Source organism: Temnothorax longispinosus, chromosome 9 (genome assembly GCF_030848805.1).
Source record: "Temnothorax longispinosus isolate EJ_2023e chromosome 9, Tlon_JGU_v1, whole genome shotgun sequence".
NCBI lineage: Eukaryota > Metazoa > Arthropoda > Insecta > Hymenoptera > Formicidae > Temnothorax > Temnothorax longispinosus.
Genome location: NC_092366.1, coordinates 13,027,957 through 13,045,645, shown reverse-complemented (window position 1 = coordinate 13,045,645; position 17,689 = coordinate 13,027,957). Strand labels below are relative to the sequence as shown.

The 17,689-nt window shown below is 35.2% G+C and overlaps 1 pseudogene; it reads right to left on the bottom strand.

The window, feature by feature from the left end:
* Window positions 1-5,402: 5,402 nt before the first annotated feature.
* Window positions 5,403-7,631, bottom strand: LOC139818528 (uncharacterized; annotated as a pseudogene).
* Window positions 7,632-17,689: the final 10,058 nt, after the last annotated feature.

Below are 17,689 nucleotides of genomic sequence, written 5' to 3'. Positions count from 1 at the left end.
CATATATAATAAAAGATCCCGATCTGGAAAATGCTGGATAAAATGCCAGCTTTATTGTTCTTAGTCTCACACTGTGCGCCGGTGTCTGAAATAGACTTAAGATGTACATATGTGACTTATGCAAACCGTAATAGCTTTTCTACTATATACTGTAAATCCCTGTTTATTAATAAACGTTATAATCAACTATTGTTTTTAAATTTTACATATAGAGTATGTCATTTCGCCCGATATACAATATCAAACTATGTTTAAGCTAAAGTGTATCTAAAAGTCTTATATAATTTTTTTTTAAGTATTATAATACATTAATAAGACTATAATCGCACAAGTATTATATGTATGCGCAATAATTACATATATAGGTATATAGATATATATAATAATTACACACAAAAAAAACTGTCACGCATCTGCTTGTCGCAATTTATTTTTTCAATTAAAATTACATGCCTTACGGGAAATGGATTGCTGTCAATCCACGACAAGAAAACTTTGATCCGCAGTAACTTTTGGTCGATTTCAATATTGTCTACACAGATGTGCGGCAAAGTTTCAACGTGCGCAATGCATTTACTACAAAATTGCATCCATTGTATCGTTGCATAACAAAAAGCGATAGAAAATATGAAAGGAAGAAAAGCAACGTCGCATTGCTGTTAGAATATATGTACATCTATATTGTACGATAGTCAAATATGGTAAGAGTTAGAGCGCGCAAGAGAGGGTGGACGTATGTACGCCTCCCCTTCCCGTGTGCGTAAGCGTAGCGTGAGTGTAGCGTGTGTGCCACGTGAGTGTCGCGGGAGAGCGAAGCAAATGTACATTACGCTCTCAGAGCTATACAGACTCGCGCAGAGGAAGGAACGTTGATCACTATACTGTATCACCTAAGCTAGTATTAAAGAAACTTTTGCTATACTGAAATCACACATCACTCCAAGTATTACCAAATCACGTATCCACAATCCTTTCAATTGCATAATATGTTTTTGAGTTGCGTTTAAAGCATAAAAGCTTGACATTGGCAAGCTTTCACGTCGCATCTAGTTCTGATACTTCACATCATGTTACGTAAAGTCGATCGTAATCAGCCGCATATAAAAACAATGTGTTTAGGTTTTACGTTACTTTGCGTCCCGTCGCGTCCCGTTACGTTCATCGTAAACCCGACATAAGGCGAAACCATTCAATTTGCTGAATAAATTGCTGTATAAAATGTAAATAGATTTTGTCAGATTTTGTGTATATACATAATATTATGTTAAGTAATTACTATCAAGGGTGCTATATGACACATAAAATCGTTAAAAATTATTAAAGTTTTAAAAACACAACAATGTTTTTTATTAATTTCACTATTTTTTAAATTTTTCCCAAAAAAGAAAAAAGGAATTTTATTTACACTTTTTACACAGTTTTTAATTATCTCTTATGTAAAAAATCATCTTTTTCGATTTTAGAATTCTTAAATATCTCATGGATAATAGTATATTGTACAACTAGTGGGAAAAGTGGTCGATTCTGAATGAGTGTGAAGTTGGTCGCACTCGCTTCGCTCGTGCAACCATCACACTCATTTGGGCTCGACCACTCTTCCCACGAGTTGTTCATACTATTTTTCCTAACAAGAGCGTGAAACAGGCCGCTTTTCGCGCTTGTTTTACAATTTTATTTCTCCACTAGGGCTACGTTTGGGGACCACGCTATTAGCGCTATTGCATCATTCTATCTTTATCGCTCATCAGGTATAAAACAAGGATAGAATAAGCAAATAGCTCTAATAGCGCGCTCCCCGAACGCAGCCTAGTTGAGAAATGGCTCAATTTTTCAACTAATGCAATGGAGAAATGGATCGTTTTGCTCACTCAAAACAAGCGCGAAAAGCGGCCCATTTCACACTCGCGTTAGGAAAATAATTTTGTTCGCTAAGTTTAAAGAAATGATTAGATACTCGCTTTTATTTATATTATATCCTGTGAAATTAGGGTATTTATGAATAACTGTAATAAATAAATATTTTATGGATACTTGAATTCAATTAATTCGCATAATATTGTTTTAAATATCTGGAATCTTTTATAGAAAATAGTAATATCGCTTTTAATACCCGTGGATATTAAACCCTTCTTGTTGAATTGATGCTATTACACGTCTGTAATAAAGGCGACACTGATTTAGTGGGAATACTATAATTAGTAAAAACGTTCACGTAGCACCAACTGGATCAAGATTGGATAATCCAAATGTTAAAAAGTTAAGTTACAGGGAATATACATATGAAACACAATTGCAAGTGATGTATATAATATATAAATTGCAAACTATAATATAATTACTCGTACAATAATAAATGTGTTGCCATGGTTTTAGAGACGTGTATTTTCATGCATATATATTCGAATGTTTTATGTGTTTAACAAGTTCCTATAAAGAATATTTAAAAGAAATATCTTCACAAGAATATTTTTCGGACAAAATGAAACAAATCCTTATTAATAAAAAATAATTAATCAAAAATATCTTTTTATATTCAGAAAAACTTGTGATAAAAAGTATACTCTCGATTTCTCTCACGATCAATGCTTAAGTCTGCTTTTATAATCTGTCTTTTTTGCGACATATATATATATATATATATATATATATATATGTAGGTCCGGAAGTATGTCCGGGACTTTTATTTTTTTACATCGGTATTTCCAGGACATTTGGCAGTTTCCAGGACTGTCCTGGAAAAAATTCATGTCCTACGGCACGTTTCGGGACAATTTTTTGAATCTGATTACATATATATGCGTTTATTTCCAGGACTGTACATTTCAAAAAACGTAAACAGTCCCGGAACATACCTCTAGACCTACATATATATATATATATATATATATATATTATATATACTAGCATGCCCCACCGGGCTTCGCCCCGGAGAACATGTGTATTAAGACACGCAAATAGTCTCTCTCTCTCTCTCTCTCTCTCTCTCTCTCTCTCTCTCTCTCTCTCCCTCTCTCCATTTTTAATATGTGAATTTAACAACTTATTTATTCTCTACTCAAAAAGTATAAATACCGGGTCAAGAAATAACACCACAGGAAGATTTGATCAATTATTTTCCGAATGCGACTTTCGATATTAATTAATTGATTAACATTTAACATGTGAATTTAACAACTTATTTAGTCTCGAAAATTTTACCCCTGTTTTATTTAATGTGTGAATTTAACAACTTATTTATTCTCTATTCAAAAAGAATAAATACCGAGTCAAAAAATAACACCACAGAAAATTTGATCAATTATTTTCCGAAAGCGACTTTCGATATTGATTAATTAATTAATATTTAACATGTGAATTTAACAACATATTTAGTCTCGAAACTTCTACCTTTGTTTTATGTAAAATTCTTTACTATTATAATAAAAAGAACAGTTTTTAGCCTTTTTTTATCTACTATGATCTCGGTAACAAAAAATTATACACTTTATAATTCTCCCTAGAAAATTTCTAGGGAGAATATCCCTATTTCATATACTTTTAGTAAAATATACTTTTAGTCAATTATTTCTCGAAAAATTAGAAAAATTAAAAGAACCGGTTTCCAGAAAGTCGGTAAAAAAAACTATACACTCTACTTCTACACTCCCCGGGAAATCCTACCCCTATTTCATATACTTTTAATAAAAATTCGGTCAAATGGTTTTTAATTCAAAAAACTTCTGATACCGGTTTCCAAAAAAATCGATATTAAAAGTATATGAAATTTAATAAAAATTCGGTCAAATAATTTTTAATTTCAAAAATTTCAGTACCGGCTTCCAAAGAGATCGGTAACAAAAAATTATACACTTTATGGCACTCCCCGGAAAATTCAACCTCTGTTTTATATACAATTCTTTGAAATTCCGTCAATTATTTACCGAAAAATTAAAGAAATTAGAAAAACCGGTTTCCAGAAGACCGGTAACGAAAAACTATACACCCTATAGCACTCCCCAGGAAATTCTACCCCTATTTCATATACGTTTGGTAAAAATCGATTTTTAATTTCAAAAATTTCAGTACCGGCTTCCAAAGAGATCGGTAATTAATTAATTGATTAACATTTAACATGTGAATTTAACAACTATTTAGTCTCGAAAATTCTACCCCTGTTTTATTTAATGTGTGAATTTAACAACTTATTTATTCTCTATTCAAAAAGAATAAATACCGAGTCAAAAAATAACACCACAGAAAATTTGATCAATTATTTTCCGAAAGCGACTTTCGATATTGATTAATATTTAACATGTGAATTTAACAACATATTTAGTCTCGAAACTTCTACCCCTGTTTTATGTAAAATTCTTTACTATTATAATAAAAAAACAGTTTGTAGCCTTTTTTTATTTGCTATGATCTCGGTAACAAAAAATTATATACACTTTATAGTTCTCCCTGGGAAATTCTACCCCTATTTCATATACTTTCAGTAAAAATTCGGTCAATTATTTCCCGAAAAATTAGAAAAATTAAAAAAACCAGAAAATCCAGAACCGGTTTCCAGAAAATCGGTAAAAAAAACTACACACTCTACCTCTACACTCCCCGGGAAATTCTACCCCTATTTCATATACTTTTAATAAAAATTCGGTCAAATGGTTTTTAATTCGAAAAACTTCTGATACCGGTTTCCAAAAAAATCGATATTAAAAGTATATAAAATTTAATAAAAATTCGGTCAAATGATTTTTAATTTCAAAAATTTCAGTACCGGCTTCCAAAGAGATCGGTAACAAAAAATTATACACTTTATGGCACTCCCCGGAAAATTCAAACAATTCTTTGAAATTCAATTATTTACCGAAAAATTAAAGAAATTAGAAAAACCGGTTTCCAGAAGATCGGTAACCAAAAACTATACACCCTATAGCACTCCCCAAGAAATTCTACCCCTATTTCATATACGTTTGGTAAAAATTCGGTCCATTGGTTTCCGAGATCATAGCGGATAAAAAAATGCAAACCCTGTTGCTTTATAATAATAGTATAGATATATATATATATATATATATATATATATATAGAAACGTTTACATATATACATTATGTTTGCGTATATTAGAATGAGCAGGATTATTAATCCTATACGAGAAGTATATGTTTAATACGTCTAAATAGATGAACATTTTATTAAAACATACGTCGAAAAATTAATTATATCAATTATATGGATTAATACTTAATATTATTTTTTAATTTTGTATGTTATTTCCGAAAGTAACATGCTCGTACTACTTATTTTTATGCTATTTTTATGTATTAAAAAAATTACGTTAGATTATTTTACTACTACTAAGAACAAATCTAATTTTATTTTACTTTAACTGTAAAGAATCTAATAATCTTTTTTTTTTTTTTTTAATTTAATTATCCCAAGGCATCAGTTTTTTGAAAAAAAAAAGTTTGTAATTGTTTAATAACAATTTATCCATATTTATTCAATTATCTATTAAGTACATCAAGTTCTAAAATACGTCTTTATTTTTTTAGAAGGAAAGAAAAATAAAAGTAAAGTCACAGCTAAACGATAATCACAGCTGAACGAAGCGATGTCAAGCCGGAGATTCATCTGTCGCAACAAAGCGTAAAATTTATATAACAACGCTTTTTCACTGCTGGCCAAATTGATATAGGAATGAGTTTTAATCCCAAACCACCGTGGAATCCCTGTAGCGACGTTACATCCTGTTTCATGATATGTATGGACGGATTTTTGTTTTTTGGTAAAAAAGCGCATTGACGTCAGCATTCGAACGAAGCTAATTCGGTTTTCGTCACACGTGTTCGATGTATTATCTTGTTTCATCCAGTTACAACGCTTTTTTGTTTTCAAATCATCAGTAGAAGATAGAAGATTCGTTGAGGCGATAGATTGCACTTTCAGTTTTGTTCTTAAGATTTTTCAAGATTTAAAAGCATATCAAATATGAGAAATAAAATATGTTACATTTTTCGAGCTTACCAGCAGCAATAAAAATTGTTAGATTAAACAAACTTACCTGTGATGTTCGATCCTAATTATGCCCTATGTCTCGTCCGGATGGAAAACTATGTAGTCGTGCTTCTGCATGCTCCCAGACAACAGCATTCAAAGCATTGCCCAAAATAAAAAGCAAGCGCGCGCGTGCTCCCTCAGCGCCCTCCGCACGGCCCGCGCTTCTGGGCGCTGCGCGCGCTTTCGTTTTTCATAAGTTCAAAGAAACCAAATTGCGATATATTAGGAAGGGGAGACAAATAAAAAGGGTGGGCGTCCATCCGGACAAGATATAGGGCATAATTAGGATCGAACTTCACAGGTAAGTTTGTTCAATCTAACAATTATGCCCAGTTGTCTCGTCCGGATGAAAAACTATGTAGCTGTTCAAAAAATCGCAATTTGTTAACTAAATACTGTATTATAAAAAGAATATTATTCACAATCTAATGTTAATGACATAAGATAGGCAACGCATAATTATATAAAAAATAATTAATAAGACAGTTACATTAGGATATCGTAAGAAACAACTGTTGTTTTTTTTTACTATTAGTATTAGAATTAAGTTGTGCGCGAAAGGATATAAATTAAGCCTTTATGATAGAAGAACCGCGTTACTGAAATCCTCTGGATTAATGATAGGCCTATTGTAAAAGTTTGCGAAAACGCGGGATTCACCGATCTAGCCTGCCGCGCGCTTAATCAGGTCGAGCGAAACTGTACTGTGAGCTAAGAAAATAGTAGTATCTAGGAGGTCGCATTTGTCTAAGCTCTATCGAATCCAATGGCTTACAGTTTGAGCCGTAATAGCTTTATATGGTTTAGTAAGAGAAATAAAAAGGAAATTGCATCCCGATGGCCGTAGATCTTTAGTTTTATCTATGTAATATTCTGTTAGGCGAACGATACAGAGATTCTCGCGATTCTGGAAACGAGAAAAACAGAAAAGGGGTTGAGCGTGGCCCGGTGCTGATTCGATCTTGATTCGATCAGGACTCCGCGCATTATCATCTTGTCATTAATAGAGATCTGAGATATTCGAAGGAAAGCAAGTGTTTGTGCACGCTGGCCCGTAGCGAGAGCAAAAAGTAGAATCAGTTTTTTGGTAATGACATTCAAAGGACATAAATCGTATGGGTAAATAAAAGATAATTTAACGATCACCGGAGCCGGATCCCAGACGTAGTCATAACGAGGTTGCGGCGGATTGCGCGCTGCGACGCCTTTGCAGAAACGCTTAACCGCCGAATGTTGACCGATTTCGTTCTGGGAAATTAATGAGATAGCCGACTTCATCGTATTTAGGCTCAAATAAGAGGCGGTAGAGCTGAGTTTCTGAGCTAGAAATTCTAGCATCTGAGGGACCGTTGGAGAACACAGAGATAGCTGACGGCGATGACAAAAGTTCCACCAAAGGTGAAGAGGACGAAAGTATTGCTTGATAGTTGCTTCTGACAAGAAAGCTAGCATTGTTGGCTACTGATGGTATTAGGCGGGCCCTGAAAGATTCCCTGATAACTTCCCGGCCACCAGGGAAAGAGTTTTCCACGCTGGATGATGATTCCTGAAAGGTGAAGAAAGCAGAGAGTAACTGGGAGGAAGGATTAACGGTTTAGATATTAAGAGGCATTGAAACAATGGAAACCATGCTTGAGAGGGCCACCATCAGGGCACCACCAAAGTTCCTGTTGCGCCCTCGTCCACTATCTTTCTCAATACGCGTGGTAACAAAATAAAGGGTAAAAAAGCATAGAAATTCAGTCCCTCCCATGAGAGAGTAAACGCATTCTATTGCTATAGATCCTGTATCTGGGAACCATGAAACGTAGGAATCGCACTTGGCATTGAGTAGAGACGCAAAAAGGTCTACATCGAATGGACCAAAAGTTCTGGCCACTCGCTGAAAAGTATCGTTGGATAGGGACCACTCGGTATCGGGATCTGCGATTCGAGATTCAGCGTCGGCGATGGAGTTCTCAATAGAGGAAATATATGAAGCAAAAATGAAGATATTTCGATCCTCGCACCAACGCCAAATTTGTCTTGAAATTTCAGAAAGATGTGGAAATTGGATAGAATCAAACTTATTGATGTAGGCTAAAGCGGTTGTATTGTCAATACAAAGCAAGATCTCACAATCGCGGAGGTTCGCTGCGAAGCAGCACAGGGCGTAAAAGGCTGCTTTAAGTTCGAGTGCGTTAATGTGTAGAGCTCTATCGTCTAACAACCACCAGCCGTGTGTACGCAGCTCGCCGCACGAAGCTCCCCAATCGTTTAAAGAAGCATCTGAAAAAATTTCTCGGATAAATCTGCCCGAACGAATCTGATCAGATTGATTGAGGTTTGAAAATACATTGATCCACCATGCAAAGTCTAATTGGAGATATGATGGAATCTCCATAGTTACCGAGTAATTATCGTTGCTCTTATTGAGAGCCAAGAATTTTTCTCGTTCCAAATTTTTTGTATATATTGAACCATATTGAACAGCTGGGCCAAAATGAGCCATCCAATCAAGCTAGCGAATCTCAAGCAAGCTTCTCTAATGGAACATCGCTCGATTTGTAAGCCATATTTGTTGTTAATTGTAATAATTTCTCCCGACAGCGAGGAGGGATCGAAATAGATTGCTCGGTGGAATTGAAAACAAATCCTAAAAATTTACGGGTATTCGATGGTTCTAAAAAGGATTTGGAATAGTTTATCCTGAAGCCTAATGACAGCAGGAGGTTAATAGACGCGGTAACGTTAGCTCGGCATTCCTCTATAGAAGAGCCGAGAAAAAGAAAATCATCCAGATAGACGATAGACTGGAAACCTTTCTCGCGAAGGTAAGATACAAGTGGTCGAAAGATTTTGGTAAATATGTATGGGGCTGTCGAAAGCCGAGTGGTAATGCGGTAAATTCATAAGTTACTCCGCGCCACTGGAAACGCAAGTATTTTCTATGTTCTTTGTCTATTGGAACCAGCAAGTAAGCGTCCTCCAGATCTAAAGTAGTCATTAGCGATCCCGGTAACATGAGGCGAATTACTGTCCGCCAATCCTCCAACTTAAAATGTGGCGGCTCAATATATGTATTTAATTCACGTAGATTCAATATAAAGCGCTTACCACCTGATGGTTTATCTACAAAAAAGGACGGAGATAAAAATTGTTCTGCGCAGGGTGCGACCGCCTCAATGGCTCCTTTACGCAAGCGACGTTCAACCTCTAAATCACAAAATTTAGCGGTGGCCTGCGAAAATTCCATTTCTTTCAAAGCGGCTCTCGGTGGAGGCAAAGATGTAAAAGGGATGTGATAACCCCGTATAGCATCCAATACTGTTTGGTCGGTAGTAATATCCGACCATTGTGACCAAAAGTTATGGAGGCGCCTGGCCGTACTTACAGTGTTTAACTATGGCATCGTGGCCGAGACCGAAAGTGAGAGCGATGGTGACGGCTCTTGGGGTAAGGAGCCCCTGTTTGGCGAGCCGTTGATGGATGAACAGGAGCCTTCCGGTTTCCCGGAAGTTGCGATTTAGACGTAGGAGGCTGAAAACGGTGCTGCGACGCCTGCTGACGGACAGGTTGCAGGGTCTTCTTACCCACCAGGGCTGACAATTTACAAACCTCGCGCCCTGCCTTTTCACATGCCTGTGTTGCTTTAAGGGTCTCCGTGAAGTTTTGACCAAACAGGAATTCGTCAATAGGTGCTGTCTCCGCATTTTTTGCCTATGATGTTAAAGGAAGGCTTGGTGAACGCTCTTCTAGCTAGGGAGAGGCGAAAGTGATGGTCAGACAGTAAGTGTATAGTGTATGCCCTCTGAGAAATATGATAAGGCCGATCGTGCGTCGTCCTTAAGCTCGCGCAGGATTTCCGGCTTTAGCAGGATTGACATGCCACAGCCGAGGGCATTGAGGCAGGCACCCACTTGAGCCTGTGAGAGCGATTGATACTCGTCACGCTTGAGAACTGATGGAGTTAAGGCGGAGACTAATTCCTTGTTGAGCTTTGGTGGAGCCAATGCCGCAAGGTCCGCCTTTGCTTCATATTTGGCAAGAAGTCTGGTACGTATGTCTTTGTTTAGGCTGACGCGGGCTTTTGTCTGAATCGAATTCAGGATAATCGGGTTCCAGGCAGATGAGGCGGGCGGTGCCTGATCTCCTCCAAATAAATCTCTGGCTAGGCATCTGTCTCTGACAAGGTCTCCGGGTCCTGAGATTCCAGAATGACCGCGGAAAGTGGATCCGCAAAAGATACATTGCCAAGAGTTGCAGAGAGAAAACATCGCCGACGTTAGTAGGCACTGATGGTGCCACTAAACAGAGAAAGCAAAGCAGAAGAAAACAGTCGGTTATGTCCACTCTTTGCCACACTAGAAAAGAAAGGAGTGTGAGTCGACAAGAGGACATACCTGGTACAACCCCGGTCAACTTGTGCGACCGTCTGTTCTTCAGTGCTTGCTAATTGCTCTAAGGCAGAAGGTATGGCCTGAGAGACCCAAGTTAATACCTCGTTCACGGGTAAAATACCCGTTGCAAGCGACCTAACCTCCTGGGCAGGATCTTGGAGGTTATGCACGTCGGCTCGGTCGGCGATAAGCCTACGAACCTGCTCAAGAATCTGAAAGCAGCTGTCCCTGGAAAGAGAGCCTCGAACGGATGAATTCCTTGATGTCCGCCTGCTGTCCGCAGAATATGGCTGCGCGATTTTTCTCTACGTCGCGAGAGATCGCGAGATCGTCTCACGGGAGAATATAGGCTCGCGAACGATCTTTACGATGGGCTTTGTCTCCTTTCGAGCATCCTAAACTACGAAAATCCTGAATATAGGGAAAGTGCGTGTTGTCTAGACTAGCGAACAGAACACAATGAAGAACGAAGGCGCGCGCAGCGCCCAGAAGCGCGGGCTTTGCGGGGGGCGCTGAGGGAGCACGCGCGCGCTTGCTTTTCATTTTGAGCAATGCTTTGAATGCTGTTGTCTGGGAGCATGCAGGAGCACGACTACATAGTTTTCTATCCGGACGAGACAACTGGGCATAAATAAATATTTTCGTTAACGGAAGCTTAAACTCACGAATACGGCGTTACAAAGAATTAATATCTATCTAAATTACAACAAATTAATAATTTAAATAATAATAAGAGAAATAAGACCGTTACAATATACAATCAATCAATATTAAATAAGCTCGGATCATTTCCGGTCCGAGAGCTTGGATCTTAGTAGCCTAATAATATTTTTTGTGTACTACACGTATATATTTTTTCCAACATTAATAAACTGCGCGCCGACCAACTTGTTAGACTTACAACACATCAGCTTCCGTTGGAGTAATAAAATTGACTTAAAGAATATTATTTTACATGGAAACTGAATAATAAATGCGACAGTATAATTAACAACTTAACCTATTGGCTGTGTAAGAGAATTTTACTATTTGGGCCAACAGTGTGTTGAAAAAAGTTTATCGGATTATCATGAACCTTGATACCCTCATGTTTTTTGGGTCTCTGAATCCGAATATGATGTCAGATTTACAAAATTCAAAACGGCGGGTCCAATATGGCGGATCAAAATTACAAAAAATGGTCTGATTTTCATGAAATTTGGTGGTACTTTTATGTTTTTTGGGTCTCTGAATCCAAATATGTCAGATTTTCAAAATTTAAAATGGCGGATCCAATATAGCGGATCAAAATTACAAAAAATGGTCTAATTTTCATGAAATTTGGTACCCTTATATTCTAGGTAAGTTGTAAATTTTGGAATTTTTATATTATATTAAGATCTGCAATCCAAAATACTTAAAGAATCCAAGTTTAATGGATATCAATACATTTTTTATAATTTTAAAGCGCCATATTGCATCCGCCATTTTTTAATTTTAATGTCATATTCGGATTCAGAGACCCAAAAAACATAATGGTATCAAATTTCATGAAAATCAGACCATTTTTTGTAATTTTGATCCGCCATATTGGATCCGCCATTTTGAATTTTGAAAATTTGATATTATATTCGAATTTAGAGACCCAAAAGACATAAGGGTACACAATTTCATGTAAATCTACCAACTTTTTTATTTTTGATCCGTTATATTGGATCCGCCATTTTGAATTTTGAAAATCTGACTTCATATTTGGATTCAGAGACCCAAAAAACATAAGGGTACCAAATTTCATGAAAATCAGACCTTTTTTTGTAATTTTGATCCGCCATATTGGATCCGCCATTTTGAATTTTGTACATTTGACTTCGGATTCGTAATCAGCGACCTCAGAAACCCCCAAGTAACAAGTTTCAAGCAAATTCAAAAAGTTTTACTTTGTTTTTTCTACGTTGCGGCTCATACACACTCTTGGCCACTTTTGTTTTTGCGGCTATAGCCGTCATACACAGTCAACGGGTTAAAATAGTATGATTTGCATGTAATTGGCATATTATTTGATTAAGTTATATATAGGGTATTTTCGTTTTAAGTGATACAATTGATTATCTTGAGAATAACACATTTTCGGGAAAAATATGTTCTATATAAAAGTTGTAGAGTTTTAAAGGGAACAAATAATGATGAAATTAATTTTCTAAAAAATTAAATTTTTTAAGTTATATTAAAGGTCTTCGCCATTTTTTAAAATAGAATTGTATGATTTTTTTACATAATATGATTTTTCTAATTTGCATATAAAAGTATTAAGGGCCCTGGATACCCATGTTAGCCATCTTGAATCGAGACGATGGACAATTCTTACGGAAGATCTCAAATAAGGAGTCACGATTGAAAATAAGCACTCAAATGAAAGATGAAAGCATATTGTATGTTTATTTGCTCATTAATTTGCTGGTCCTAATATAGAAAGTGTAGTAACAGTGTAATGAAAAATTGACAGCTGATACGGTCGGCGTAGCACTGTTCTGGAAAACTGTTTATATGGTACTTTATTGGATTATTATTTGCGGCAATGGACAGCACATTGATACATAACCAACAAACTGAAGCTCACTAATGCACAATTGTTAGTGCAATTACTGAGTTATTTTACCAATGAGATCTTCCGCAAGACAAATTGTCTACAGTAATTTTGACGTGTTTTCTTTGGTTTTCCTGTCAAATTAGGCGGAGAGCTGGCGTTAAAAAACTGCAAGAGTTTTGTAATGGCTGATTTTTTCACATAACGTTATATTGCGGGTGTACATGAGTCAGCACCCACTCGCAAGGTCAGGTACTGGGACACCTGACGCCGGCGCGCTTTGAAATAGGTCAAATTATTAAGTGCGATAAAAGTGTTTTGTAATGGCTCAAATTTTGTGAGAAACTAATAAATAATATAAAAAACCGTTAGAAAGTGGTCAGACCGCACAGTTATGGGACGCAGCGAGTCAGCACCTCGCATAAATGGTCGCAATAATTAGGTCAGTAAAACTGTTTCGAAATAGCTGAAAATTTAGAAACTATTAAATTATTGCGTATAATGAAGGAAGAAAACGGTCAGACTTCAGTTTAATGGGACTGACGCAGTCAGCAGTCGTTTGAAGTGCGAAGATCAAGCGCGCGCGGCTGCTCCAAGCGCGTAGTGATTTGCTTATTATTAAATTCTATTTGTATTTAATAAAATGATTGAAAGATTTTCAACTAAATCATGATTAAAATTGTTATTTTTTACGTTATTTAATTAATTAATTAAAAATTTTATTATAATATAAATAAACTTAAGATCAAATTGTAAATTACAAAACTACAAATGAAGAAACAAAAAATTAAAAAAAAAATTTTTATATAAAGTATAATTAAAGTATGACATAATACACTTTTTTCAAATAAACAATTAATAATCAATGTCGCTGTTATTTTCTTCATCTGATTGCTCATCACTCTCGAAATCAGCTTCTTCAGTGTCGTCTACCTGCTCAGACTCAGTATCTGTAAATGAATAATATTTTTTCAATTTTCTATGTTTATTTTACATAATTACAAGTTACGTTTTTATTAATTCTTTAAATATAAAAAATTTTAAAAATTATAATGTACATATATTTTGCTTTTAACAATAAATTATTATGTATAAAATACTATAGATGAGGCATAATTATTTATTTACAGATACTGAGTCTGAGCAGGTAGACGACACTACTGAAGAAGCTGATTTCGAGAGTGATGAGCAATCAGATGAAGAAAATAACAGCGACATTGATTATTAATTGTTTATTTGAAAAAAGTGTATTATGTCATACTTTAATTATACTTTTTATAAAATTTTTTTTTTAATTTTTTGTTTCTTCATTTGTAGTTTTGTAATTTATAATTTGATCTTAAGTTTATTTATATTATAATAAAATTTTTAATTAATTAATTAAATAACGTAAAAAATAACAATTTCAATCATGATTTAGTTGAAGATCTTTCAATCATTTTATTAAATACAAATGGAATTTAATTATAAGCAAATCACTACACGCTTGGAGCAGCCGCGCGCGCTTGATCTTCGCACTTCAAACGATTGCTGACTGCGTCAGTCCCATTAAACTGAAGTCTGACCGTTTTCTTCCTTCATTATACGCAATAATTTAATAGTTTCTAAATTTTCAGCTATTTCGACACAATTTTACTAACCTAATTATTGCGACCACTTATGCGAGGTGCTGACTCGCTGCGTCCCATAACTGTGCGGTCTGACCACTTTCTAACGGTTTTTTATATTATTTATTAGTTTCTCACAAAATTTGAGCCATTACAAAACACTTTTATCGCACTTAATAATTTGACCTATTTCAAAGCGCGCCGGCGCCAGGTGTCCCAGTACCTGACCTTGCGAGTGGGTGCTGACTCATGTACACCCGCAATGTAACGTTATGTGAAAAAATCAGCCATTACAAAACTCTTGCAGTTTTTTAACGCCAGCTCTCGGGCTAAATAGTTCACGACAATTCTAAGCCGGAGACTCATGGATTGAAATACATCATTTATCGCTGTTTATTTTTATCAACAAATTTTCAAGCTGGGAGCATATCAAGCTCAGTCGGCTGGTGGTGCACACGCACACAAGAGAAGGTACGTGCCTGCAGAGTGCACAGGTATTCTGATGACACATTTTGACATAAAATATAAAGTATCTTGTAAACTATTTATTTTCTGGTAACACTTTATTTATGTACAGAATAATAAGATGAATCAATTGGTGTAAAGAAAACACATAGTTGTTTTTCAAAAAAATTATCCAATTACAATATGCAACTACTGCATCTCTTTTTTAAAAGCCAATGTGTTTTTTTTACACTATAATTGATTGACCTGTATAATGAGTATGTAATATGTACTCTGATAGGACATAATTTTAATTTTATTAAATCGATAAATTATAATCAATAAAATCAATTAATAATAAGGAAAATATGAACGGGGCACCAGTGTTAAAGCGACTATATATGTATAAGCGACTATATAATACAAAAAATAAATCTTTGCTTCATGATTTTGCTCAGTACCCTTCACCCTATAAAAGCGAAGCATTTAGTCGATGCGTTGAATTTAGACGGAAAATATCGATTCTTTATTAAATTCAAACAATGACTGTTGCGAGGTTGACTGTTTGGTAAGTGGTTTGTAAATCATTTTTACATACAATTTCTTTAGATTTGCTGATCTCTTGTTTTTTATGAAAAAAATGAGTAGTTAATATTGCGACATATTATTACTTGAACGTGGTAACCACATTTACGACCTGACTTAACATTCTCACTACATATGCGTTTCTCACAACTTGTCCCCGAGATGTTTATTATCAAAAGCAATGAATTTAATTTGCCAGTAAATAATTTAAAAAATTAACGTAGGTATAAGCTTTTTGATCGACCAAACTGACAACCTTTATTGATATATTTCACAACGTTTTAACCATAAATTTTGGTTCTATTTTAAATCATATCGCCGTCTCAATTTTTTACACGTTTATTTTTATACATATATAATTTTACTTCCTCGTGACGCATAAATTATATTATTTTTTAGATCTATGACTGTTAGTTTGGACATTATGTCAAGCAAATCAATAATTTTGTGAGTATATTACACACTTGAAAAGGACCAAAATCTATGGTCGAAACATTGTGAAATATATCAATAAATGTTGCCAGTTTGGTCGATTAAAAAACCACCTACATTAATTTTTTTATTTATTATATGTTACACCGAAGAGGATCTAAAAGTTAGACCAAAACGTCTGTATTTTGTATGTTTGTATTAAAGATTTAATTTTTGTATTGTGGAGATATAGTCGCTTTAACATCAGCGTGACGCCCCGCTCTTGCTTATTATTAATTGATTATATATTTTGAGAGCATTTTTTTTATTTTCGGATAATCATTAAAATTTTGTCGGAATTAAGTTGCAATTATATCAAAGCCATATTTATTTTTAAGTCATTACTTACGTTGCAACAGGCTAATTAACTCTTAACGTCATTAAAGATTATTTAATAAAATATTATCAAAATAATCAATAACATAACACATATAATGATTAATCATTCTTTTAAACGAGTGCAAGTATTATATTAATTATGAAATTTATCTTGATAAGAATCCGAAATAAATAATAAAAATGTCCGAGATAATTTCTAAAAATTACAAAGTAATATAATCATCTTTTCTCTTAAAAGAAAACTAAGAGATTACTGTTGAAATTAAAAACTGTTAAATCTATGAAATTTATTAAATTATGTATGTTTATTATATTAAGTAGAAAACTATAGAAGCTCAACTTCCTGTTAAAATTTCGCGACCCAATATTTCGTGCAATGCGAGTGTTGAACATGTAGGTAGAATGTAAATACATTTCACGAACAAACGGGTCCGCAGATGCAAAAACTCGAAACTTTCTCCGATGGCTTTGTCGGATTTTGACAAACGCGTTGGGGTAAAGTTACGGAAAGTTCACGACGTGAAAGACGACGGTTAGACAGGTGACTCCGTACGATGAGATTTTCTTCATGCTTGAAGCGCAAGCGTCAAACGAATTAGGGACGAGTATTTTATGGGCGCATATGATCATTCTCGCCAATATATTTACAACAGATATATTCGCAAAACTTCTCCTCGCCCAGGATTCAAGTACAGGAACCGATATAATTGTAGTAATTTCAATAAAAAGTTTTCATGTATTTCGGACGAGTCAAATGAATAAAAGTAGAACGAATGGGGACGGCGCCGCGGCGAGATGACAAGCTCAGCGCAGAGGGCAGTACCAAAAATGGAGACTTGTCATAATGTTTACGTTTAATGAGTAGAGAGGTTTGGAGAATTTTTTAACATGCCGGGGGAATGTGTGTGTCATATGGATGTAAAAATAAGGGTGGGCATTGGTTCCCGAGGGACAAGATGATGAAAAAACGGTGGATTACTGCTATAAAACGCAATTTATGTCCGAATACAAATTCGCTGTGCACAAACCACTTTAGACCTGAGGATTATATTACCACCGGCTTTGAAAGTAGTGAGTTTACAATAAAATTAATAGACATATAATGAAACATATGTTTAGTTGCGAATTTGTATTCGAACATAAATTCTCGCGTTTTATAGCAGTGATGATCCACCGTTTATTTTTCATCATGCATCTTGTCATTCTTGTCCCTCGGGAACCGATGCCCTTATTTTTACATCCATATGTCACACACATTCCC